Source organism: Peromyscus leucopus, chromosome 8b, assembly GCF_004664715.2.
Source record: "Peromyscus leucopus breed LL Stock chromosome 8b, UCI_PerLeu_2.1, whole genome shotgun sequence".
Classification (NCBI taxonomy): Eukaryota; Metazoa; Chordata; class Mammalia; order Rodentia; family Cricetidae; genus Peromyscus; species Peromyscus leucopus.
The window spans coordinates 27,982,050-28,009,591 of record NC_051086.1 but is presented as its reverse complement, the minus strand read 5'-3'; the positions used below and the strand labels follow the sequence as shown (position 1 = coordinate 28,009,591).

At 41.0% G+C, this 27,542-nt stretch overlaps 1 long non-coding RNA gene across 1 annotated transcript in view; it reads left to right on the top strand.

Annotated features, from left to right (window-relative positions):
• LOC114707340 overlaps positions 1-27,542 on the top strand; it is a 242,212-nt gene that overhangs the window by 202,189 nt on the left and 12,481 nt on the right. Inside the window, exons 3-4 of the long non-coding RNA XR_005090426.1 lie at positions 17,413-17,580; positions 22,284-22,354. This is a non-coding gene — a long non-coding RNA (uncharacterized LOC114707340). The remainder of the gene's footprint in view (positions 1-17,412; positions 17,581-22,283; positions 22,355-27,542) is intronic.

Sequence of the window (27,542 nt, the reverse complement as noted above, 5' to 3'; positions counted from 1 at the left end):
GGCAAAGAACTGCCCTTGCCTTGACGGCTGACAGTACAAATGCAATGCTGTCCTTTCTGGACAAGCGGGACACAAGGAAAGCGACCACTGTACTCTGCCAAGACAGGGTAAGATGGTCTCTCAGAATTCCTGCTTCTGAAAATGGTCTGTCAGATACTCTAGGCCTGTAGCCAATTTGAATGCACCAACAATGCTGAGAAACATCAGGTGACTGTCCAGGCTGCCAGCTGTCTTGGTCTACTCTTGCAAGATTCCCGAAGTTGCTTGCATCCGTCTACCATTTCTCAGGTACCATTATGTTCCTTCTCAGGTCTTTGATATGGTTGAAGGCTAGATAGTCGTATTTTCCTCAGTTATGATAAAAGATAAGTTAGCTATAAAACCTTAAACTCACAAATATAAGATAGATAGGACATCTTCTTTAATATTGTAACTATAATTCTTACTCGGTAATTGTTTTGTTATATGTAATTTTACCATGTTAAAGTTAAAACCTTCCTTTTTAAAAAAAGAAGAAAGGGGAAGTGCTGTGGATATCACTCTATATAAATAAAACACTGATGGCCAATGACCAGGCAGGAGGTAGGTGGGACAAGGAGAGAGGAGAATTCTGGGAAGCAGAAGGCTGGGGGAGAGACACTGCAGCCACCGCCAGGAGAAGAGTATGTAAAGACGCCGGGAAGCCACCAGCCACGTGGCAAGGTATAGATTTATAGAAATGGGTTAATTTAAGATAAAAGAGCAGTTAGCAAGAAGCCTGCCACGGCCATACAGTTTATAAGTGATATAAGCGTCTGAGTGATTATTTTATAAGTGGATTGTGGGACTGCGGGGCTTGGGGAACCTGGAGAGAAGCCCTCCAGCTACACACTCGCCTTATTTTTCATAAAGATTTTAGTTTTAAGTGGTGTGTGTATGTTCCACAAGTGTATGCTGTGGGAGTGTCGTGCCCACAGTGGTCAGAGATTGCATTGAACCCTCGGAGCTACAGTTAGAGGTGCCCTGAGCTGCCTCACATGGGTGCTGGGAACTGAACTCGGGTCTTGTTGAAGAGTGGTAAAGGCTCTTAACTACTGGACCATCTCTCTAGCCCCAGAGCAGGCGTTAACTGAAGGTTTTTTTTTTTTTTTTTTTTTTGCTAATAGTGGGAAGTCACAGTGTGAAACAAAGTAAACAATGACATGAGATGAAGAATAGGAAATCTCAGTTCCAACATTTCTGCAGGAGGCATTGCCCCTGGCTTTGCTGAGGACACAACCTTCTCTGGACACCTTCCTTCATTTGTCGACCCTCAGTTCCCCATGCTCTCATATGTTTTAGATGAGGACCATTTTAGCTCGCTCTTCTTGTTCATCCCCACTTAACCTCTAGTCTACTTATTTGTTTGTCTGGTTTATGTACACTATTGCCTTTTGTTAGTCGCACCCTCAGTGGGTGAGAAATAAGACTCATAGAAGGTGGGAAGTCCAAGATATAATTTCTTTCATTCCCATGGAAAATGGTTTGCATTTTACTTTTATAAGTGTCTATTTCCTTATCAGTTTGTAATAAAATTATTAAAGCAGAGAAGTTCAGAATGCCCTTTAGAAACAAATGATAGCTTTCCCCCCTCTGTCTTTTGGACAAGATCCAAATATATATATATCACACACACACACACACACACACACACACACACACACACACACGAGTCTTTGTTTTCTCACACTGGCCTCATAAACAGAAAAGGACAAAGACTTTACCATTCTCCTATCCAGAGCAAAGCAGGCTTGTTGTGGATCCATGTTTCCTAGCCACTGATGGGAAGTGAGAGACCATGTCTTAACTATCTTCCTTATGTATGGAAAAATTATGATCCATACAAAACTCATTGTCTCGAGTCTGCTCCTCCAGTTTATTGCATATTAGTCTCTGGCCTCTCTTTATATTGAGTTATCTGACAGCACTTTTAGCTGTAAATAACTAGTAGTAATCTAAAATAATTCCTGCTTACCTGTATGCTAAAATTGCTTGCACCAGAGGTCTAGTTCTGTGCAGTGGTGCTTCCCGGCTGTGGAAGAAGCCAGCCTTGTCATCCATTGCAGAATCACTTCAGCTTTTCTGATACATGTATATAGCCTGCCTCTTCTTTTGAGATGCTAGCAATCTGTTACTTGCCTTACAAATTGTCAGAGTTTCATTCTGTTGCTGTGATAAAAACAGTCTGGCCAAAAGTGACTTTAGGAACCAAGTATTTATTTCATCTTACCCAACACCACTAGCCTAGGGATGGTGATGCCCCACAGTGGGGCTAGGCCTTCCTGCATCAGTTAGTGATCAAGTCAGCCCTCTGGAGACAAGTGCATGGGAAATGTGATGTAGGCAGCTCCTCAAAGAAGGTTCTCCTCTCAGATAGCTTTAGACTATGTTAAGTTGACAGTGTTAACTAGGACCCTCATTAACAAGTAAATTCTCCAGCATGTTTTACTTTGCATTTGTATAATTTTACCTTTACTTTTTTTAAAATTATACTTCAACAATTTTCTCTGTTGCCCAGGACAAGGGCTGTTGTAGAATGGCTTGCAATAAATGTTGTGTCATGAAAGAATAAATGGAACCATGCAGCACTGTGTCATTATTACCCAGTGAGTGCATGTAAACATTAACAAGTTTGAACTTGATTGCTACTAGTTAGTCATTGTCAATGTTAGTGATGACTTGGAATTTATCTAAACTATACCCATTCTGTTTAGAAACATATCATTCAATAAAAATTGGCAAAAATGAAGATGCATAAAAACAATGCATGAAAAGCGATCCCACAATGTCTTTACAGAGAAATCTCTATCAATACTCAGTTGCTACCCTTTCTGGCCTTTCACATTATCTAGTAATTTAATAAGAAGTATCAGTGTCTCCAAGTGCTTATCCCTCTAGCCACAGAGGTCAAGAAAAAGCAAAAAAGTTCCTGTCCTACAGGAGCTGATGTTTTAATTGTTGGGAAGAGTATAAAACTACAAAAATAAATGGACAAAATTCTAACCCAAGAGAGCATGCGGACGCTACAATGTGTGAGTTGCAAACTTTGTTTAAGTCCTGTCCTGTTTAATAACAGGTTCTACCCACCAACATCTGTATGGAGCTTGGAGCTTGGACTAGCCACCCCTCTTCCCCACAACAGGTGCATAAACTTGAAAGTTGGATGCTTGGCCATGCCTCTGCCGCCCAGGTGTATCCTCACCCTTGGAAAAGGATGCTTTTGCCGCCCAGGTTTATCCTCACCCTAGGAAAGTACAGAGGATTTTTTTCCTAGTAGGATAGCAAACAAGAAAGGCATTTTCTAAGTTCAGGCTCATCATGGTCCCTTTGATCTGCCCTTCAGGATAGTTTTATGATTTCACACACCCTGTATGGCGTGTCCTCCACAAACAACCAGAGCAATCTTATGAAAACATAAAACTCACCACATTATACCCCTGCTTAAGGCCCTTATAAGGCTTTTTATACTTTTTAGGATCAAATAACAACTCTGACATGGTTTTCAAAGCAATTACCTACCATCTTAATATTATTTGCAGCTCTGACTTCACTTACTGAGTTTCCAAAACTACGGTGCCCATCTGTCGTGAGCTCAATGTGAAATGACTGCATAACTCAAGGTCTTGCACATTTTGGTCCCTACTTGACAGTGCTTTTTTAAGACACCATGGAACCTTTAACAGGTAGGGCCTAGCTGGAAGAAGTGGCTTGATGGAGGAGGGCATTTTGAGGGTTGTAACTTAGCTGCATTTCCTGCCGGAGTTCTCTCTGCTTCTGGCTGGGCTGTACCTTCTTGAGGTGGCTTTCTGTCGCTGTGCTAAAGCACACTGATAAAACAAAACTTAGGAGAGGGTTTATTTCATTTTTCACATTGTATTACAGGGAAGTCAGGGCAGGAACTCAAGCAAGAACTTGAAGCAGAAACCATGGAGGAACACTGCTGGCTCGCATATCACAGACCCATGCTTCTGCAACCTAGGCTGACCTGCCCAGGGAACGGTGCCACCCACAGAAGGCTGGGCCCTCCTATGTCAATGAACAATCAAGGCAATCTCACACAGACGTGCCCACAGGCCAATCTGATCCGGGCCATCCTTCAAGTGAGCCTCTCTTCTCAGGTGGCTCTAGACTGTGTCAGGCTGACAGTTAAAGTGTGGCCTTGCTGTCACAGCGTCTTTCCTGCTCTGGTGGGCTGTATCCTCTAAATCAGGAGCAAAGCAACCCTCTCCTTTGAGTGGCTTGAGTCGTTTTTGTCACAGATTTGAGAAGATTGGCTGAGGTACCACCCAGGGCTTCCGTGAGTTGCTCTTTCTTGCTGGTTTGCTTTCGTGATTTTGTGGAGCCCGTTTCTTCCCTCCACGCCACATTTCACTTCCACAGTGTTAGTCGCTGCTCCGCCCTTCCTTATTACTTCATTCCATTTTTAATTTATTTGAAAAGGCACTCATCCTCTATGTTTTCTTCTTTTTCCTTTTTTCTATTTGTCTTGTTTCTCTTCGTGAAGATATGAAGTTTTGGATGGACAGATCTTGTTCACTGTATATCTTTACTTAATGCCCAGTCTAGAGTGGGTAATCATTGAATAGATGAATCATATCATATTCTCTCCACCACAGAATAGAGGCCAAATGTGCTGGTTAACTATATGTGTCAGCTGGGGTGTATCATAGGATGCCTAGAAACCTGGTTAAACATTATTTCAGGGTGTTCCTGGGAGTCTTTCTGGGAGAAATTAGAATGCAAATTGATGGACACTCTAACAAAAATTGACCTCCTTAATGTGAGTGGGCCTGAACAGAACCAAGAGTGAAGAGGAAAAGAATGAAACTCTTTTTTGTTTCACTCTTTGAGCTACTTCTTTGATCTTTTGAACTTGCTTTTATTGATTCTGAAGCCATCAGCCTCAGTTTGAAATCTACACCATTGATTCTCTAGTTCTCAGGCCTTAGAACCTCCCAGCAGCCTTCCTGGGTCTCCAGTTCTCAGGCCTTGGACCTCTCAGCAGCCTTCCTGGGTCTCCAATTTTTAGGGAGAAGCCAATACCTTACAATAAGCTTATTGATAGCTATGTATCACACACGCAGTATATACTGTATGTGGTATGTAGTATGTGTTTGCATATTATATTTATTACATGTGTTTGTATGTTGTGTTTATTACCCTATGTATTACATGAATATACATGATCATTTCTACTTCTCTGGGGAACTGTGGCTAAACCTACCAGGTTCTCTTTGAGAAACACAGGCTGTTTTTGTACCAGCTATGGTTTGCAGGAGCTGTTGCAAATAGAACTTGGAGAGAGCCCACTCCCTTACAGAGACTCTGGTTCCTGGGGTTGCTAGCTTTCAGCTCTTCTAGCCTGAGTGACACTTCTTCCCTCCCAGTCTAGTCAAAGCTATTGATCTCCGAGTGTGGCTCAGGTTTCACAGTCCCAGCTATAATTAACCACCAGAGCCTTGCAAAGCTTTCCTGAGCTAAGCTGGAGCAAGCAACATTGGTAAACAGTAGTTGAAAGGAAGGTAGAATTGTATGTGCCATCATGTTTTGTGTCAAATGTGTTTTGAGGTTCAAAGGGATTATATTAAAATGAATATCCTAGGGCTCTTTATTGTATCTGCCTTACACATACACACACACACACACACACACACACACACACACACACACACAGAGAGAGAGAGAGAGAGAGAGAGAGAGAGAGAGAGAGAGAGAGAGAGAGAGAGAGAGCTTTCGGTAAGTAGGGTGGTGGGCACCTCTCTCTATAAACTAAGGCAGGAATGTTGGAAGAACAAAATAACCATATAGTGAGGTCCATTTCTCATCTGTCAGCTATGCGCAGGTAGGGAACTGGAGAGACAATCTGCACAGGCCAGGGCATCCAGCTCTCATGACATTTGCAGGATAGACATGGCCAGGTCTGCCTTCTCAGTGAAGGCAAAGTAAAGCTTAAAGTTAGTTTGTTAATCCATCCATCCAAGAACTACTTCTAGTTCTCTGTGTGTGCATGCACATATATGTGCATAAGTGTGCACACGCTTGTGGAAGCTGGAGGTTGACATCAGGTTGGGTGTTTCCCTCAGTTCCTGTCCACCTTATTATTTGAGACAGGGTCTCTCACTGAGCCTGGGGCTCATTAATTCATCCAGACTAACTGGCCAGCAAGGCTGAGGGAACTTTCTGTCTCTGCTTCAATGTTGGGGTTACAGGCATGTATCACCACACCAAGTTTTTATGTGGGCTCTGTCTGATAACAAAGTTCATTATGAAGGAGGGGAGGCATCGGGAGCAGGAGGCAAGACAGTCTTTCAAACATTTCTTCTGCAATATCTAAGATGTCTGAACAGATTATCAGAGAAGCAATACACTGAATGTTCAGGTATCTCACATTGAGTCAAAGAAATAATTATGAAGACAATTGAAGCTCCTTGTGTGTCTCTTTCTCATTATAACCCCACTCCCATAGGGACTATTCTGTTCTAATGTGAGTGGCCACCATTGTTTTGAGGGGGTTACAGTTAATTTTTCTCTTCTTTGTATACACTTTCATCTTGGAAATATCTGGTCATAGCATATTTTTTTCCAAGAAAAAAGGTGGTAAAAAGTTACCAATTTAAAAAAACCCAGGAATGGCAGAAGTCCCATTCCTTTGGGAAATTAATAAGCAGTGGCTTTCTTTTTTCCTTGTGGATTCTCTGACCCTAACTTTCCAATTTGTTCCTCTCAATTTCTCCTTATCTAGGCTGGATGGATAGGAGACCATTCTGGTCCTCTTGTCTCCTAAAGCAATTCAAGTTCAGTGTTGGTTGATGCCCAGAGCTGGGATGGTCAGGTTCTGGTGGGAATTTGTCCTTGATTATTTGCTACTCTACAGGCACCATGTTCTTTGGGCAAAGACGATCCCCGGTTCAACACAGGCAGCAGGGAAGAAAGTCATTCAAATGCATTTTCAATACAAAACTGAAATGAAGGTGGAAGTTTTCTCTTGCATATTTTATGATGTGTGTCTTAGTCAGCTTTTGTATTTGCAAAGACTAAGGGAATTAATATTTCATATAGGTACAGAGGAAGGAGACGGGAAAGGATGCATTCTCTGCCCCGCTTTGGCATCTTCAGGTTGCTCTTCTGGGTCTCACAGTGGTGATGGGCATGAGCTGCTTTAGCCTTGGACTCAGCCAGACCTGAGCTTTGGCTCTGTTGTTGATATGCTGGCATACAACGGTTTAAGACCCTCTTCTGAAAAATACCACCCAACAGGATTGCAAGAAAAAGTCGACAGAATCATCTCAGGGTATTGGGTGACAGAAATATCAAGAACCCTTGTGTCCAAATAGTCTCTCAATTTGCTTTTTAGGGTGTGAAGGTAGAGCAGATGCATCTGCTGGGAAAAGGTGGGAGAAATGTTTTTCACTTACACAGACTGGTTTGGAAGACAAAAGGAGTCTGAGATTTTAAAGTACCTTTCCTATCTTGGTTTCAATAGAGAATGTTTGTGTGTACTAATGTGAAGATAATCCCAAGACCGCTTTCTCTGCAGAAGATCAGGGGCTCTAAAGGCTAAGGAACCCAGGAAAACAAGGAGATTGTTTTTCAGGGAGTGTACCTGGTTCTTAGAAGCTGTTTTTGCTTAAAAGCATTGACTACTCGATGGGCCCTACAAGGTAAATCTGAATGAACACCTAGTATTGCTACCTCATTTTGTTGCTTCCTTTGCTCTAGGTCTGTCATCTGCTCAGTTCTATATATAGGCTTCTTAATCATTCCAGGAGTGTCTGTATGGAGATTCTTATTTTTGTCCTTCAAGGCTAAAGGCACAAAGAGTAACTGAGGGATCTATTCTAGTTTCGTTTCTGTTACTGTGACAAAGTGACCTGACACAAAGCAGCTTAGGGAAGATAGAAGCTTATTTCAGTTTACATTTCCATCTTACAGTTATCACTGTGGGTAAGTCAAGGCAGGAACTTCACACAGCTCCTCACATCACAGTCACAGTCACGAGCAGTGAGAATGAACACATGCTCACTTACTTGTTACCCATGCTTAACTTGATTTCTGAACTCCTATATATTTCAGGTTGCCCTACCTAGGAAATGGTACTGCCCACACTGGGCTGAGTCTTCCAACATCAGTGAATTTAATTATGATAATTCCCACAGACCAATCCAATGTAGATGAGTCCTCATATAGTAGTAGGGTTTCCCCTAGGGCCCACAACCTATGGGGTGGTTTAAATAAGAATGCTTCCCCCCCATAGGATCATATATTTGAATGCTTGGTCACTAGGAAGTGGAAGAAACTGTTTGAAAGGATTACAAGGATTAGAAGGTGTGGCCTTGTTGGATGGAAGGAACGTGGCAGTGCACATGGTGCTGGAGCAGTAGCTGACAGCTACATCCTAAGGTGGCAGGCAGAGGCGGGGACAGAAAGAGAGAGAGAGAGAGAGAGAGAGAGAGAGAGAGAGAGAGAGAGAGAGAGAGAGAGAGAGAGAGACTGGGCTTTGCATGGGCTTTCTCTCTCAGTCCCGGCCTCTGCCTGCCGCCTTTGGGTCAGGATGTAGCTGTCAGCTACTGCTCTAGCACCATGTGCGCTGCCATGTTACTTCCATGGTGATAATGGACTCTAAGTCTCTGAAGCTAAGTAAGCCCTCAATTAAATGCTTTATTATTATTTTAGTAAGAGTTGTTGTGGTTATTGTGTCTCTTCACAGCAACAGAACAGTGATTAAGACAGCCTATCCTAGTTTTTTGGGCCATTTTAGCGTTGTCCCAGGTATGGGTTCCATCTCATCTGAGTCAGCCTTAAATCTAGTGTTCGAAAAATGGTTGGTGAGTCATCCCATAGCATTTGTGCCCCAGTTGCACCAGTCCAGCTTGCATGCAGGCTGCTGTTGTCGGCTGAAGGATTTGTATCTGGGTGGTACTGATTACTGTTCTCCTCTAGTCGCATGCAAAATACCTTGTAGTACCATGAGCATACTAGGAATGAAGCCTCTAGTTAGGTACCAGCTCAACTTCTCTGTGTTCAACAACATGAATAAGTGGTGTCCTCAGCAATAGGGCCTTATCATTAGGTTATGGAGAGTAACCAGTACTCTTGGCAATAGCCTCTGATGTTTGAGGAGATTTATGGGGTGGGCCTCCTTGGCCAATGACTCAACCAAATGGTTTTATTGGTTGCATAAGTTGTCTAGTTGGGGCATTTTCTATCCTATTATATGGTGATACCATTTAAATTCCTTTCACATGTGTGTGTATTTTAGGAAGCTTCTACAGCCATAGGTTTCCATAGTCCTTTTTATAAAAAAGGCCTTTAGTATTAGTTATCCCTTCCCATATTTCTTCTTTTGCCCTGCCCTCCCATCCCTCTCCTCATTGAATCCCCCTGTTCTCGTTTCCCTTTATAACAATATATTTTACTTTCCCTTCCTTGGAAGTCACTCCCACCCTCAATCTGGTCCCTTTTCAGATACCTAAGCTCTGTGGTTTTTCTGACTGAAACACACTTATCTAAAACTTAAAAGCTACCATTGAAGTATAAGAGAAAATGTGCAATAGTTGTCTTTCTCGGGGTCTGGGTTATCTTACTCAGAATGATTGTTTCTAGCTCTATCCATTTAAGTGAACCTTTATAGTTTAGTTTTTCATAACAGTTGAATAGCATCCCATTGTGTAAATATACCACATTTTCACTATCCTAATGAACATCTATCTAGACTCTTTACAATTCCTGGCTATTGTGAATAGAGCAGTAATGAACATGGGTGAGCAAATATCTCTGTAGTAAGATGTAGAGCCCTTTGGGTAGATGTCCAAGAGTGGTATAACTAGGTCTTGTAGTGGCTTAATTTTCATCTCTTTGGGAAACCTCCATACTGATTTCCATAGTGGCTATGCCAGTTTATACTCTCACTAGCAATGAATAGGTTTTCCCCTTTCAGTGCATCCTTGACAGCATGTGCTATAGGCTGTTTTGTTGATCTTGGCGATTCTTACTGGAGTAAGATGACATCTCAGAGTAGTTTTGGTGTGCATTTCTCTGATGGCTGAGGAAGTTGATCATCTCTTCAAGTGTTTCTCAGCCATTTGTCTTTCATTGTGTGCACACTCTCTGCTTAGTTTTGTATGCATTTTGATATTGGGCCATTTGTTTTCTTTATGTTAACTTTTTTAGTTCTTTTTACATTTGAGATATACAATATTAGATGTATAATTGTTAAATAACTTTTCCTATTTTATAGTCTGCTACTTTGCTCTAATGATGATGTCTTTTGCTATGCAGAAGCTTTAGCTTCATGAGGTCCCATTTATTAATTTCTAGTCTCACTGTCTGCTATCGGTTTCCTGTTCAGAAAGTCCTTTCTTGTGCCAGTGGGTTCGAGCCTATTCTCTTCTTTTCTGTCAGACTCACGGTACCTGATCTTATGTTGAGGCCCTTGATTCATTTAGAATTGTGTTTTCTTTATGCATACATCTTTTTTCCTGTCCCAATTCTTTCTCTGTTTAAATCTAAAGCTCATGCCAGTATGCCAAAGAGAACTTGGGGTCACCAGATCCCATTATGTGTTCCTCTTCACACTGTACACATTGATTAAATCTCCTTTCCATGCTTTTTACAATTATCAAAAGAGAATCATTCTTGGGCAGGTGGCCTAATCTGGTCTGTTGTGACTCTCAGAGCCAAGTCTTCCTCTAAATCTCTGCTAAAAGGAAGAGATTGCTGGTCAGCAAGGCACTGTGGATCTGAGCCAAGGAGGGCAGGTTGAGCTGGGATTTTGATACCAACCCATCTGACCTCCATGCACATATTCTCTCTATCACAGCCTTATGCCATATAAATAGACACAATAGACACAATAGACACATGCACATGCATACACACACAACAGCACATGGATATGCACACACACATAGACATAGACACACAAATACATATATATATATACAGACATACAGACACATGTATACATAGACATAGACACACAAATACATAACATGCAGACACAGAAAGATGAGATAGATACAAAGACAACAAATAAATGCACATGTAAATGTACATATACATGATCCAGACACACAAATGGACACACAAACTATATACACATGTGCATATGCACAGACACAAAAATACACAGAGATACAGACACAAACACACACATTTGTTTGTGCAAACTTCTTTTGTATTCTCTTCAGCGTTCCTAGCTTTATGTATTTGAGCTTGGGTAGGATGTGGTCTTCCCGAGAAATGGGTCTTGCTTATTTCTGCATGATCAATGGCTATCCTGGGTCTAGAACTTATAGTTCAGTGAGTGAATGAACATATTCATTTGTAGCCGGAAGTTTTCCTGTGTCCCACCTGGCCTGCAGCAGCTTATGAAATAATCACTCAGAGGCTTATTAATATTAATTACAAACTGGTTTATGGCTCAGACTTCTTGCTAGCTAGCTTGTTCATCTTAAATTAAGCCATTTCTATTCATCTATGTTTTGCCATGTGACTTTGTGGCATTACCTGTGTTCCATTACATCTTGCCCTGCCTGGCAGTGCTTAGCACCTCCTCTGCCTCTGCCTCCTCCTTGTCTCTCTACTTGGATTCCCCACTTGGCTCTATTCTGCCTTGCCATAGGCCATAGCAGCTTCTTTATTAACCAATGGTAACAACACATATTCACAGGGTACAGAAAGACTACCCCATAGCATTCCTTCTATCAAAAAATATTTGTTGAGCATCTAATCTGAGCTGACTATGGTTTTAAGAGGTTCTGGAGGCATGTTCTGAGCATGAATCTTTTACCTAGCTTATATTGGTGTGCTAAGTGGTGGGAACATATAGTACATATATTAAAATTGCTTCATATGTAAGAAGGCAGTCAACAGAGAATTAAACATGAGAATAATGTGCATTGGGTGAGACAGGTGTGGTCCCAGCTCAAAGAGGGATGATCAAGAAGGCCTCAGTAGGAAAATGCTAATTTGACCAGTCAATGGAAAGAATTATATAGCATATGGAGACTGGCGTTCTGGTCAGAGGGAACAGCTGTACAAAAGCCCTGAGGCAGGAGCAGGTCTGGCACATCTGAGAGACAGCAAGAGTCAGCAGGTGCAGTGGGGACTGAGTGGACAAAGGCAAATCATGCTATTGTGGCTTCATTTTTCCCTGATCATGTTTGCTTCAAGGTGCAGAAAGGACTGCCAGGTAGTGTGACACAGAGGGTAATGAGCAAAAGAAGCAATCATAAATGCATAGCTTTGGGGATGTAAGGTCAGGTTGCTCCTCCTTCCCCTTTGACTTAAAGAGGCAAGATTTAAAAAATAGCTTTGACTAGAGGGCACCAAAGAAGTTTTTTTTGAAGGTTAGGCTGGCATCTGATAAATGCCAGCTCTTCTGGATGTAAACAAAAAGCCTAGATGAGAGGTGGTCCCCTCCGCCCCCCACCACCACTGTGGCATGTAGCAAAGCTCTGTCTTGGAAGCCCGAGGTTTAATTCCAGCTTTGACCTTCCTCAAAACCTGACCAAAGTCTTGATCTCATTTTTCTCATTCACAAAGGGAGCTACTGATGTCCCTCACCTCATAATGCCAGGGGAGAAATGAATACTTAACCCAGGTGTTCCAGATCTTATTTTGATCCTAGAAATTTGCAAAAGGAATACTTTTTAAAGATTGAGCACAATGTTTTATTTCTTTATTTTTTTTTGCAGCACTACAGACTGAGCCTAGAGCCTCATGCATTTTAAGGCAAGTGTCCTATGTGGAGCTCCTTCCCAGCTTTGCTAAGGAGCCAGATTCTTGACCTTTGTCTCACATGTACTAGTTTGAATATTTAAAGAGAAGAGCCTGAGAGGCCAGATTCTTTTTTATTGTTTTTTGAGATAGGACAGGGTCTCATCATGTAGCCCAGGTTGGACTTAAACTCATATCTTCATGCCTCCGCCTTCCAACTGCTGGAATTCTAGGTGTGCATCATCATTGATCATAGTTTTTGACAATCTCTCAAGTGTCAACAGAGCCAGTTGGAATCACACTGAACCATCTTTTTTTTAAAAAAAAAAAATTAATTAACACTTTTTCATTTATTTTATATACTGACCACAGTTCCCCTCCCTCCTTTCCTACCCCAACTCCTGCCTCCCATCTACCCTACTCCCCATCCACTCCCATCTTATATGGAAGAAGCTCTAGAAATGCTAGGAGCTTCTCATATGTGAACTTCATGTTACCATCATCCTGAACACCTGGTGTGAGAGGTAACTTTAATGATCACATGGTATAGCCCCGAATCATCTTAAAAGGGTCTCAGTAAAGGCTTGTCTACACACTGGTTGTGGAAGAGCCTGCGGCTTGGCTGTATTTACTGATGTGGGAAGACATAGTTCACTGTGGGCAGCACCATTCTCTGGGCTGGGTGTCCTGAACTATGTAAGAGTGGAGTAGTCAAGCGGAGCACAGGAACCAAGCATGCACACGTTCTTTCTCTGCTCTTGACGTGGTGCCATGTGACTAGTTCCTTTAACCCCTACCACCTTGACTTCCTTGCAGTAATGGTCTGTAATATAAAATTGTGAGCCAAAACTAATGATTTCTCCCCCAGGATGTTTTATCACAGCAACAGAAACGAAGAGTCTGCAGAGATTAATAAAGCTACCCCATGTGTTTGTCACATGTCCTCTGCTCAGGTTACCAAGCTTAGAAGGGGTACTTGGTTTAATACTCTGCTGTCCCCATCTATGAATTCTTAATAAACTTTAAAAAAGGATTCCCACATTTCTGTTGTGAACAGAATAATTTAATCATCTTGGATATGTTAGGAGCCATTACAACAAATCAGCTGAAAACTGGACTTGTTTTAGACCTGCCCCAGCACTTAGCAGAGTTTGAAGCATGTCTGCATAAAATAACTCTGCAGTTTTTTGCTGCATCAGCCTTGTGAAGGGGATATTTTTATACCTAGTATTTAGATGGGGAAAGAGACTGAAGAGTACTTGAGCAACACACTCAAAAATCACAAAACAAGATAACGGGGGATCTTAGAGCCTTGTTTCTTCAGCAAGTAGTTGGTTCAATGGCTTACAGATTCTTGTGTGCTCCTATGTTTGACTCTTCAGGAAATGAGCCTGGGAATTAGCATTTTAAATGTGTTCCATGTGATTAACAAATAATCAAGTAAATTTGGAAAATTCTAGCATGTAGTAATTACCAAACTCATCAGTTCCCACTTTGACTAGAATTTGTTTAAAACAAAAAGTAACAACAAAACTCCAGCTTGGTGTGGATGGGAGGTAGAAGCAGGGAGATGGTGGGTTTGAGGCAGCCTGGGCTACATCATGAGTCCAAGGCTAGTCTGAGTTATATAGTGAGACTCTACCTTATAACACCAATGTAGCTCAGTGGAAAAGCACTTGTCTCCCACTTAGATGGCCTGGGTTCAATTCCCAGCACTGCCATCTTCAGAATTGTCCAGAGTGTTGTCACCATCCCCTAAGAACAGAAACTTTGAAATTGATTCCACAGAACACTGTTCCTGCAGATGCTCAAAGAACACCCTTCCTCATGATAAAGAAGTACAGTGTACACCTGGCCTGATGGCCTCTGGAGGGTCACTATGTTGACCTGAGAAAGATAACACAGTCAAACCACAAATGTATGATGTTCAGGAGCATGGAGGAGTTGGGGTTGTGACATCTATAGAAGTCTATCTGTCCAGAATCAGAAATGCTGAGATCGCAAGACCCCCAAGCAAGAGTACCACAGAGCCATTATCCAATGCAAGCACACAGAGGTTTTTATTAACAAAACAAGTAAGCCTGGTCCAGTGTCCAGCATCTGACACAGCAGGTGGAGGAGAATGGCCCTGAGCGCTCACTTTAAAGGGTTTATATAGGAAAAGTTTACATGCAGCTTGGGATTGGATAAGGGGGATAGGGGTGAGGTAAGCATAAGGTTACAAATTGCTAACAGGATTCAGAGTATCTACAGAGACATAAATTTTTATTCCCTATGTCCTGCTTTTGTTGACACATTCAGATTTATTTTTGTAGTCCTACACTTCTCTAAGGTCAACTTCCAGTCAGTTGAGCCCATTACTCCCCATATCCCGTTTTGCCAAGTAGATTCAACTTCCTTTAAGGGGTGGTCCCTCGCATGTTGACCAACAACCAGGAGTATATGTACATTATAAATTGGACTCAATGGGCTATATATTAAAAAAATAGAGGGCATATAGTTAAGGGAGGAATTTGAATAGATCTGAGAAGAGTTAGGAGGAAGAGTGGGATGAATATGATCAAAACAAATTATATGAAATTCTCAAGAAGTTAATGAGAATATATTTAAAATAGAGTCGAGTCTTAAAGCATTATTCTTTAACGTGACTGATGAGTCCCTAGCAATGAATGAACATGGGATGAAGCATTTGGGAATATTCTTGTTGGTAGCTAGATAATGCCTCCAACATAGTTAAAGAAAGTGTGTGTGTGTGTGTGTGTGTGTGTGTGTGTGTGTGTGTGTGTGTGTGTATGCTCATGCACACACATGTGCTTTCCTTCTGAGTGCATGTGGATCTGGGGGTGAGTGCTTGTGAGTGGTTTATGTGCTCATGCACACACCTCCTGAGTGCATGTGGTGTGAGTGCACATCCCTATAGAAGTCAACATCAGGTTCTTCTCAATGGCTGTCCAACACACTTTTGGAGACAGGGACTTTCACTGAACTGAGATTTTACTGCTTTAGCTAGAGTGGCTGGCCAGATAGCCCCAGGGACCCTTCTATCTCTTCCTCCCTTGATGTGCCGGCTGGATTTTGTCAACATGACACAAGCTAGCGTTAACTGAGAAGGGGAACCCTCACCTGAGAAAGTGCCACCTTAAGATCGACTGTGCAGACAAACCTGTGGGGCACTTTTTAAAATTAATGATTGATGTGGGAGGGCCCAGCCCATGGCACTGCCACCCTAGGTTGGTGTTTCTAGATGTTATAAGAAAGCAGGCTAAGAAAGCCATGAGGAACAATTCAGTAACCAGCATGCCTCTGTCACCTCTGCTTCAGTTTCTGCCTGCAGGATCCTGCCTTGATTTTTTTCCCCTGATTTTTCTTAGTGAGTGTGACCTGAGAATTGTAAGCAGAAATAAACTCTTTTCTCCCCAAATCATTTTTGTTCATGGCATTTTATCATAGCAATAGAAACTCTAACTACAGCATTGGAGCTAGGATTACAGAAAGAAGCCACAGAAATATTAATATTTAATATTAAAATGTAACCTTATATAATATTAATGCCCCCTAATGCATCACCTAGGCAAATATACACCCCCCCACCACGCCCTGGACATGCCACATTGCTGTCCACTACTGTTTGTTTAAAATGTATCTTAACATACGTGGTAACAAAGATGAACACGGAAGAACACAATCCTATGTTTATTCTCCATGGCTCTTGGTCTCATGGCCTGAGGCTTGGGGAATAAATATTTTGAAATACAAAAGAAAGTGTTGATGTGCGTGGAAGAAGTCATGGGGATTTGGAGAGAGGCTCCAGGTAAAAGCTACAAAAAAGTTTGACTTTGTGGTTTATTTTTATCCAACCTATTGGACTAATTGGCTCTCAGACATGTTTGATTCTAAGTCTGGAACAGACTCAGGCTTGGAAGTCCTGCCTCCCAGGATGGCTGTAAAGATTATCTGATGGAATAAGCAAAAGTATGTTAGCATGTGAATTAACCCATTGTATCTTTCTTCAGCCAGTATTTACTTGTGCTCACCAGTGCTTACTATATGTTAAGGGACAAAACACAGTCAATGAGGCAAGCAAAATCCTTACCAGCATGAAATATAAAATCTAGCAGGGTTGACAAACACAGATTAGTAAATGTGCATGTGGCAAACTGAGAAGATTCTTTCCAGGGCCCCTTGGTGTGCCCATTCCCACCTCCTAACCACTCACACCTCCATCTTTATGCAGAAGCCTGGTGTCACACAATTAGGGCTGCCTAAAACTTTTTGTCCTTTTCCCCAGGGCAGCAATCAGTCATTAACTGATGGCTGTGTGGGACAAGAGATAGTCTCCCTTGGAAAGGCAAGCTGACTCAGAGAAACATTTTTTGCTGTGGGGGTCCCAAAGGGAAGGAGAGGCCCAGACAACATCAGAATCCATCTCTACTCATCTTCTTTCATGCCCTGGTTCACTTCCCTCAGTCCCTTGCAAGCTTTGTCTGAGACAAGTCCCCGAGGGAGCCAGTCACTGCACAAGAATCCCCAGGCTTTCTTGCCAGGGAACCTGGGCAGAGTTAGGAGATAATTCCAGGAGTAATGAGGGCTATAGGGAAGATGCACAGGAGATGTAAGACTAATGATGGCCTGGGAAGAAAGTCTTGTTTTTATTCAGTGTCAAAAACCTTACAGAAGGGGACTGTCAGAGCGAATAGCTGCGTGACAAGAAGGACCTGTCCATGCAGTGGCCCAGAAAGAAGCAAAGTGGAGGCAAGAGCTGTTAGACTGCCTCGGGAGGAAGCGGACTGGACGTGCCGAAGGCCTGGAAGAGAGCAGGATGAGGAGCACACTGGGTGACATGTGAGTGAAGGTCGTCATGGCAGAGAAGCAGCATCAGTGCCCTTCTTGGTCTAGATTGTATTTTAAATGTGATGGGAGAAACTGGAGGGGTGGAGCCTGATTTGGGTTGTATTAAGTTCAGCTGGATGGTGTTTGGGGAACAGACCATGACTCAGAGCCTGGGGAAACAGTAGCTGCTCAATAAGCAGTACTTCTACTGGCAGCTTAGATGTACCACCGCTTTTCAAGCAGTGTCTCAGGAAAGATCCCACATCAGGAGCAAAACAGACGTGGCTGCCTCCCTAGGGCCCTGCAGTATAATTCTCTGGCTCACCATCTTCTCCTTCTCACAGCCTGGTAACCTCTCCACTCTCCTGTTAGGAATTTTTATTATTGTTTCATTTATTGAAAAAATTGCAAAGATAACATTTCAAGCACATAGCTATCCCTTTGAAGAGTCCCGTGTTTTTGTACCCCTTATTGAAGGATAGGGAAATGTATTTTAGAAGCTGGACAAGCATAGGCCTCACATAGGACATGTTAGACTATGTGACATCTCAAACCATCCAAATCGATGAGACACAAGACATGGGGTCCCCATGAGCTGTCATTAGTGCCTTTCTTGGTGTTAATGGATTTTCAGGGAATTGGAACATTGAGATAGATGACATCCCAGGCATATCTGGCTGCTGTTGGCAATGCCTTCAATGAGGTCTCTGGTCTCAGAAAACTACAGGGCACTGGAATCATTCATTCCAGCCTATCCAATAGTGCTTGCGTGGTCACAGGAGCATTCCTTATGTGTATTGTCCATTATGATTGTCACTAGCCACATGGAACCATTGAGCAGTTGAAATATGACTAGTGCCCATAGTGAACTAAAAGTACTTGTATGTGTATGTATGTATATATATATATATGTGTGTGTGTGTGTGTGTGTGTGTGTATACACTTGTATGTGTATGTATATATATATGTGTGTGAGTGTTATCTAATCAAGTTGACAGTCAACATTGACCAATTTCTTGTATTTGATGACTTTGCTTTTCCCCCACTTCCCATCCTAACCACTTCCCCAGAGCCGATGAGGGTTAAACTTTGTCACTGAATATGGGTGTAAACCTCACTTTCCCATGAAAAGTTAGGAGAAAACACAAGGCATTCCCAAGCTCACTGTCTTCATGAGTATTGACATCAGTAAAGTTCAACAAGATGCTTATTGTAACATGTAAGCTTGGATTTGGTTTTCAGCCCTAAAATGAGAAGGATGAATACTTGTGGTTGATATATATGGTTTCTTCCTTTATCCTAATATGTGCAATTTAGTAATTTTTTGCAAAGCATCCTGGGCCTACAGTCTCCACTCAGCCTTTTCTCTTTTCTAGATCATTGCAGGGCTTTTGAACTGCATTCTAAAACAGGGACAAAAGCTCCCCACGGCTGTTCTTTTTCCTAAAGCTTATGCTGGGGGAGAGGGAAACAGGCCATTAAATGCAGTTGTCTTTGTGACTGGCAGATAGGAAGGGTTTGGGGTAGGTCCTGGGTGGTGGAGGAGGAGTCCCCGTACTCAGATTGACAGGAGTAAGGCTATGGCAGTAAAAGGGAACACAAAGGAGCACTGGAGTGGAGAAATTGGGAGCCTGTGACTCCTATGGGTCTCAAGGTGTCTTCCAAAATCCAGTGTTTATTTATGTGCGGGATGATATTTTTAAAACAAATATTTGTATTAGAAGATTTACAAAACATTCAATTTCCTTGAAAATATAAGCAGTATCAAAGCCCCTCTTCTACTTCAGATTTCCCATTTCAGGATAGATATTTGTTAATAGTTTCTTGAGTGTTTTTCAAACTATTTCTTTTAGTGCACGCATAATCTAGGATATGAATATATACCTATACCCCCACCTCACTTTTAATAAGAGGGATAAAGGAAATGCATGCTCTACAAGCTTGCATTTGTCACAACCCCCTCAAGTAGGTATATACTGTTACCTGTAAAGTGGAACAGTAGAAATTAAACAATCTTCTACTGAAGGAAACGGGTTGTTGGCAGTCATTGGCTTTTATGATTGATGTTGCTATAAACCTCCTTGTACATATATCTCCATATATCTTGATACATCTCTGAAGGGAAAAAGACAAACCCCTACTGGGTTGCAGGATGTGTATACTGTCCTTTGCACAGTGATGGCAGACTTGCCTTCCCAGGACTATCTCAATTTGCCCCCACCTTTTTTTTTTTTTTTATTCCCCAGTGGCCTCATTAATGTGTTCGATGCATTTCTTAATGCTGCTCTAGCTTGTTGGGTGAAAATATTGTCTAGCTGTCTTAGTTAGCATCTCTTCAGTGATTTGCCACCTCTCCCACCTGTGAACTGATTGTTTGTGTCCCTCACCATACTTCTATCAGTATATTGGCAAAAAAAACACTCCATACATTTTTTCATTGCAGACATACTTTTTCTTGTCTTACACAATTTTTCTTTGACTTTAATTTGGTGAAGCAGAAATGTATTTATTCTGATGGGAGACAGATCTCCACAATAGATCTTTAAGGAGAGCTAACCTTGTGAATACTGCTTTTAAAGATTTCATTTTATTTTTAACTGTGTGTGTGTGTGTGTGTGTGTGTGTATGTGTGAATGTTGACATTTGAGTACAGTTGCCTGTAGAAGTCAACAGAGGTAATTAAACCCCTCTGGAGTTAAAAGCTGTTGTTATCCTTCTGATGTGGGTGCTGGGATCTCAACTCAGGTCCTCTGAAAGTGTAGAAAGAGCTCTTAACCATTGAGCATCTCCCTAGCCCCCATCTTTTAGATCTTCTTACTTCATGTCCTATTATTTCTTAATTCATTTATCCAGCACATATTTACTAAGTACTGACTATGCCTGTCATTGTTTTAGGTGCTAGTGATTACAAAATAGAAAAAAAAAACTATTAAAGAACAAATCTTTGTTTTCTAGGACCTAGTAAGAAAAGCAAGATAGCTCTAAATCAAGGAAAGTTAACTAAATCTTATTGGGTGTTAGATGGTGATAAACACTATAGGGAAAATAAAGCAAGTAAAAGAACTAGAAAGGACAGAAGGTGAGGAAGGAAGATGAGATGAGTAGGTCAGAACTGCTAACACTGAACTCTGAAAAGAATATCTTACCATGAAAGTAACATCTGCATGAACTTTGGAAGCTTGTATGGGATTATTTGGTGAAGTGTGCATTTTGAAAAGTAAAAACAACAACAACAAAAAACCACTGATTAAGTGTGAGGGAACCAAAATAAGAATAATAAGGAATTTAGTCGAGATATAAGGGTGAGAAGAGCAGATTACAGGATACTGATGGGTTTGGCTCTTTTGGTAAATGAAGTGGGGGTCATGGGAAGGTTGGACAGAGTTCGAGGATGCCCTGATACTCTGACGGTTGTATGGTTATTGACTGTGAAGGGCAAAGGTGGAATCTGGGAGGACAGCATGGAGGCTGTTACTTGTGAATTCAGGTGACAGATCATGATAGTGTGGACTAAGGGTTTAGAAAAAGTTGGGTTTTCGACGTATTATTAAAGGAGGAGCCAAATTCTTACAGATTTAAGACAGGATAGGACAGAGAGAGGGGAGCCAAAGGAAGCTTCAATGATGGTCTGAGAAATAGAACATGGTGTGAACATTTACTGAGACTAGAGGGACAAGTCTGAAGATACATAACCCAAAGCTCAGCTTTACTCCTTTCATGGTTTTTAAATTTTTAGATATATTTTTATTATTGTTTATGTGTGACTGTTTTGCTTGCATGTATGTATGGTTACCACATGCATTCCTGGTGCCCACAGAAGCTAGAGGAGGTCATTGGTTCACTTGTACTAGAATTACATGTGGTACAAGAGTAACAGGTACTCTTAACTGCTGAGCCATCTCTCCAGGCCCAACCTGCTCATGTTTCAGTGCCTATTAGACATCAAGGACAGATGGTGAGTAAACAGCTATGTGTCTCAAATCAGGAGAGATGTCAAGGCTGGTGACAATGGAGTTGAAGGACCTGAAAATGAACAAATAAAGAAGTGGCTATAGACAGAAGCTAGAGGTTCCAGGATAGAACACTGGGATCTTCCCTAATGAGGCAAACACACCAGGAGCATGTTGTATAGATACCAGCTAGGCTTGGTGGGTCTTCTTCTCAATCAGTTAAAGAAATAAAAGATGGAAAAAGAGCTCAGAGCAGAAGAGGGACATTCAGCTGAGTGCTGTCATCTCTATCAGTATTCAGGATTGTGTGGCTTTGGGGTGTCCCACCAAGTTCCTCTCCTACTTCTCGCCATCTGTTAGACTACAACGATCCATGAAACCCTTCTGCAGCAGGGGTTGAATACCACTTCTGTCCATGAGCAAGAAGTCCCTGCCTTGGGGTGTGTGTGTGTGTGTGTGTGTGTGTGTGTGTGTGCGCGCGCGCGCGCGCGCGCGCGCGCGCGTGTGCATGGGAGCAGCTGTAGTAAAGTCCTTGTCTTAATTATTGATCAGCCGGGTAAGAGTGGGCACCCTAAACTCCTCATACCTTGATGATGTAACAGGTATGGAGAGACTCACCACATGTGAAGGGATTCAGAGAAATGGAAAATTCCTAATGGGAACACAGAGCTGCAAGAAAATGTAATTTACTGCCTATTTCAGGGTGCAAAACACCACTGAAAACCTCAAAACAATGCTTATCGTGTTCCTCATCTCCCATCCTAGATTCCACAGCCTCAGGATCATTGACCAGGAACATCAGATCCTTAAGAAGTATAAACTAGACTTGTAAAGAGGTAAGAGAAAGAAACGGTGTGTAGTCGGAGGCCTGCGAAGGCCTTGGGGTAGAGGGCTTGTTTAAAGTCAGGAGTAGGAGGCTGCTGACCAACAGCCGTTGTCTGGGCCACTAAGGGGTCTGGCCCACAGAGGTGTTTTTTGTTTGTTTGTTTGTTTGTTTGTTTTTAGTTTCCAACATTTGTAAACAGGGAGATCTTACATTGAAAAAAAAATCAGGTATTTTCCATCTGGCACCTCTGGCAATGCTCGATTCCCATTTCTGGAAAGCAGTAACTGCCATTATGCCATAGCTGTAACACATTTAGAAAACACAGCTATTACAATCAATCCATGTGAGTGTATTAAATGAGTAACAGAATTTAATTTATTAAGATATAAATTGAGGAAATACACTCATGATTACAGAACAGAGTAGACAGCAGAAGTCATCCTCTGATCTGACTGGGAGCAAATCCACCTCGCAGGCAGGAGCAGGGAGAAGGGGCCTGTGACCCTTCTCTAACTCCTTATAAGAGGTCACGTAAAACGGCAGGAAGAACCACCTCCTTTGGGCTGTATAGTCCAAGGTCATGGGTGGAGCAAATACCGCTACATTTCCCCCTTTTGTCTAAATAAGAAAAGGTTCTAATCTTAATGCAAACTATTACTGTAGCAGGAATCTTAAAGGTTCTTATTAATAAAATCAAACCTGAGGCCAGTTATTGGGGTGAATACTGGAAGGTCAGAGAGACAGAACAAGCCACAGCTATCTCACCTCACCAGTTCCTCAGCTGGTCCTGTTTCCTCAGACTGGAAGCCTCTGAGTCCTCATCCAGAAAGAATCTCAGCTGAACTGTGTTGCTCCAAAGCCTGAAAGCTTAACCAGCCAAATGCTTAACCAGCCAAATGCTTCTAGTTTCTGGTCCTCACACCTTATATATCTTTCTGCTTTCTACCACCACTCCCTGGGATTAAAGGCTGGCTTTCTGGCATTAAAGGCGTGTGTCACCATGCCTGGGCGTTTCCAATGTGGCCTTGAACTCACAGAGATCCAGAGGGATTTCTATCTCTGGAATGCTAGGATTAAAGGTGTGAGTGCCACCATTTTCTAGCCTTTGTATCTAGTGGCTGTCTGTTCTCTGACCATAGATAAATTTATTAGAGTACACAATATTTTGGGGAACACAATACCACCCACATATTACAATAAGAATGATTATTAAGCCGGGCGGTGGTGGCACACGCCTTTAATCCCAGCACTCGGGAGGCAGAGGCAGGTGGATCTCCGTGAGTTCGAGGCCAGCCTGGGCTACCAAGTGAGTTCCAGGAAAGGCACAAAGCTACAGAGAGAAACCCTGTCTCGAAAAACCAAAAAAAAAAAAAAAAGATTATTAAATATTATCCAGAAAAACAAAGTGTGATAACTTAAACAAAAATGGAACTATAACCAACAAGAATAACATCAAACAAGAAAGACATGCTAAATGTTCACAATGTCTGTAAATGGCAATTTACCAAGATCACTCCAGTAGCTGTCCTATCTTGAAGATTCTGACTCTAGTACTAACATGTTCTAGCTAAGATATGAGAAGATTGTAACTGTAATTATCTAATCTTCAACTCCATCAAAGACCTGAGAAGGAACATAATAGTACCTGAGAAAACAAGAGATGGATGCAAGCAGCTTTTGGGAATCTTGTGAGAGTAGATAGAGACAGTAGGCAGCCTGGACAGTCACCTAAGGTTTCTTAGCATTGTTGGTACATACAAATTGGCTACAGATCTAGAGTATCTAATAGACCATTTTCTGAAGCAGGAATTTTGAAAGACTATCTTAACCTGTATTGGCAAGGTTCAGTAGTTGTTTTTCCATGTGTCCCGCTCATCCAGAAAGGACATCATTCGTACTGTCAGCAGTTGAGGCAAGGGCAGTTCTTTGCCCAGCAGGCCATTATGTGCCAGGAAGAAGATAAACTTCTAAACATAAATGTCTTAGAAGCCCAACATTCTCTCGGGATCAGATCAGTACTGCCAGGAGCAATCCTGTCTCATGTCAATAGAATTCTAAGTTATCAAAACATTTAAATGCCATATTCTCTAGGTCTATGAAGTGTTTGAAGACAACATATCCATCTAACATATGTTTCTGTAAATCTGGAGAACCTGATTAACGTAACTATAGAAATGACAAGCATGAGTGACTATAGCTCAATAAGTCTTCTCTACTTAAATAACTTAAGGACTAAGGCTTCACATTAACAAAGCAGATGTACAGTATAAGGACAATGACCTCAAAATTGTGACAATACATAAAATAGCTTAAACAGAGGTAGGAATGTATAGTGGAATATGCAATATGACAATAATCCTAATATGTATCAATATACAAAATATTCTAAACAGAGGTAGAACATATGTACAGTATGACAAATATAATATTACATTTGTATCAATATAAAAATTATGAACAGGTGTAGGAATATGTGTGCAATACAATAAATATAGTTTTGTATTTGTATCAATATACAAATTATCTTAAATAGGAATATAAGAATAGTTTACATTTGTATCAATATACAACAATCCATATCAGTGCTGATATTTTACTGAAGTAGTTTACTAGTAAATACAATAATCTACCTTAATATCCTATACCTATCCATTCTCCTTTTTCTTTTCTAAAGGAGAATATTGAGTCTAAATTTTATTGTTCCACTCTCAACCCTACAACCATCCATCCATATCCCTGAGAAAAACAAACATTTGGGAGAGGAGCGTCCTTTTCTTAGAATTGCTTCCTGCTGTCTAGGGGTGATGGTATCTCTGTGGGGTCCTGTAAGAAAGCTTAGATAGTTAGATCTCAATAGGGCTAGTGGTAGAGTCTGTAGCCAGTCTCAGTAATGGATAAGATTTTCTGAGATTCTGGATGGAAGTGTGGTATGATGGACCACCTCATCTTGGAACTGTCCTGAAGAGTTTTCATTGCAAAGCTGATCACTGAGTAATGTTCTTAGGTACCATGGCATCTTTCTGGACTGAGTAGAGTCATTGTTGTGGGGCCCTATTTTCCTTCTGGAGACTTCAGAGATTGCTATTGGGAAGACTTATTCTCACTGTGGAAAACTTGAACAGAGATTGCTATTGGGAAGACTTATTTTCACTGTGGAAAACTTGAACGTTATTAATATCAAAATGGAAAGTTTGGATTTAAAGATGACATGACATGTAAGAAAGAATTCTGAGAAATCAAGAATAAGTGTGGAGAGAATTATAATCCTGATGATAATGGTCCTTAGATTATTGTTTTTCTTCTGTTGCACACTAGTTAGCTCTTCTGATGTAAGACAGAATCTCTTAGTTTTTTTCTTTTAACAACATATTTGAGTTTAGAGAATGAGAGAGCCACATTCCAACTCCAAAGCCAGCTTGATTTATAATTGAACCAGGACCACAAACTATTCTACAGTTAAAGAGATATTGATATTAGGCAGTGAGATATTACTCTGTAGACTATATTGGTACCAATAAGTTCTTCCCTTCTGCTGTAGACGTCTGGGTGTCCAAGGCCTTATGATTTCTTGAAGATGGGTATTTCAATTATCCTGTAAAGATAGAAAACAGAATCCTGCCCCAACTTTTGTTTCTTAATAATTTTTTAACAACTTGTAGAGATGTCACATTGGTGGATGAGCTTTTACTACTCCTCATCAAGGGGTTTCTCCTGTTTGAATCAAATTTTATTAATTTTGTTTGTATCCATAGCTTTTTTTTTCCTCCTGCAAAAACAAAAACAAAACCCCTTCCCTAAAGTAGGACATATCCTGGTTTCCATTCTGAGGTAAACACATCTTTAAAATAAACCGGTTGTTTTAGCTCAGAAGTTTTCTCTGTCATTCAATGTCTCTTCTCAGCTGTTGTTCCTTTCTCATTAGCACTGAGAAAATTCAAGGTTAATAAAGCACTATCCAGTCTATTTCTAGGAGTCATTCATACCTGTTGCTGTTTATTTAGTGTATCCTTTAAAGTTCAAATGGATCTTTCTATGACTGCTTGGCTTGTGGGGTTTTGTGGTATACCTGTAACATGCTTTATATTGTAATAGGCAAAAAACTATCTCATCTTATTTGAGACATATGCTGGGACATTGTCAGTCTTAATTTGTACAGGTATTTCCATGATGGCCATAATTTCTAATAGGTGTGTAATCACAGAGTCAGCCTTTTCAGACCTCATAGCAATTGTCCATTGAAATTCTGAATAGTTGTCAATGGTATGGTGAATATATTTTAATCTTCCAAATTCTGCAAAATGAAATATATCCATCTGCCAAATTTCATTTATTTGTATACCTTTTGGATTGCTTCCTGGGGATAATGGAGTTTGGTTACAGAAGGAACAAGCAGGACATTTTCTTACAATTCTCTTGGGTTGTTATCAAATGATGGAGAAATCCTTCTTCAAACCCTTACTATTTACCTGGTGTTTCCTATGAAATTTTGAGGCTTCTAGCATGTTACCTATTAGTAACTGATCAATCTCATCATTACCTTGTGTAAGAGGTCCTGGCAGAACCATATGGGATCTGATATGATATATATATATATATATATATATATATATATATATATATATATATATATATATGTATGTATGTATCACACACACATATGATGTTCCCTATTTCTGATGATTTCCTGTAATTGTATGAATAGTGAAGTTAATTCTGTATTATCAGAAATAAATTCAGCAGTTTCAATGTGTAAAATAAACTCTCTTTGCATATTGAGAGTAACTATATTGAGAGTTTCCATGAAGTCCATTAGTACCATAAGAATGGCATACAGTTCTGCCTTTTGTAAAGAATTATATGGGCTTCTAAATACTTTACTTAAGTCTCCTAATTTATACCTTGCCTTTCCTGATTTATTTGTATCAATATAGAATGTGGGCACCTCAGAGGTTGGTTTTTGCTGTACAATGTGAGGAAGAACCCATTCAGATTTCTTTATGAATTCTATTCTCCTGCTTTTGGGATAACAGGTATTAATTTCTCCCAAAAAGTTACTGCAGGCTCTTTGCCAGTATTCATTATCTTTCCATAATAAGGAAATTTCATCATTAGTTAAAGACACTACAATTTCTGCTTGGTCCATTCCTGTCAACTGGCAAAGTCCTAATTTTCCTTTTAGAAACAAATCAGAGATCTTT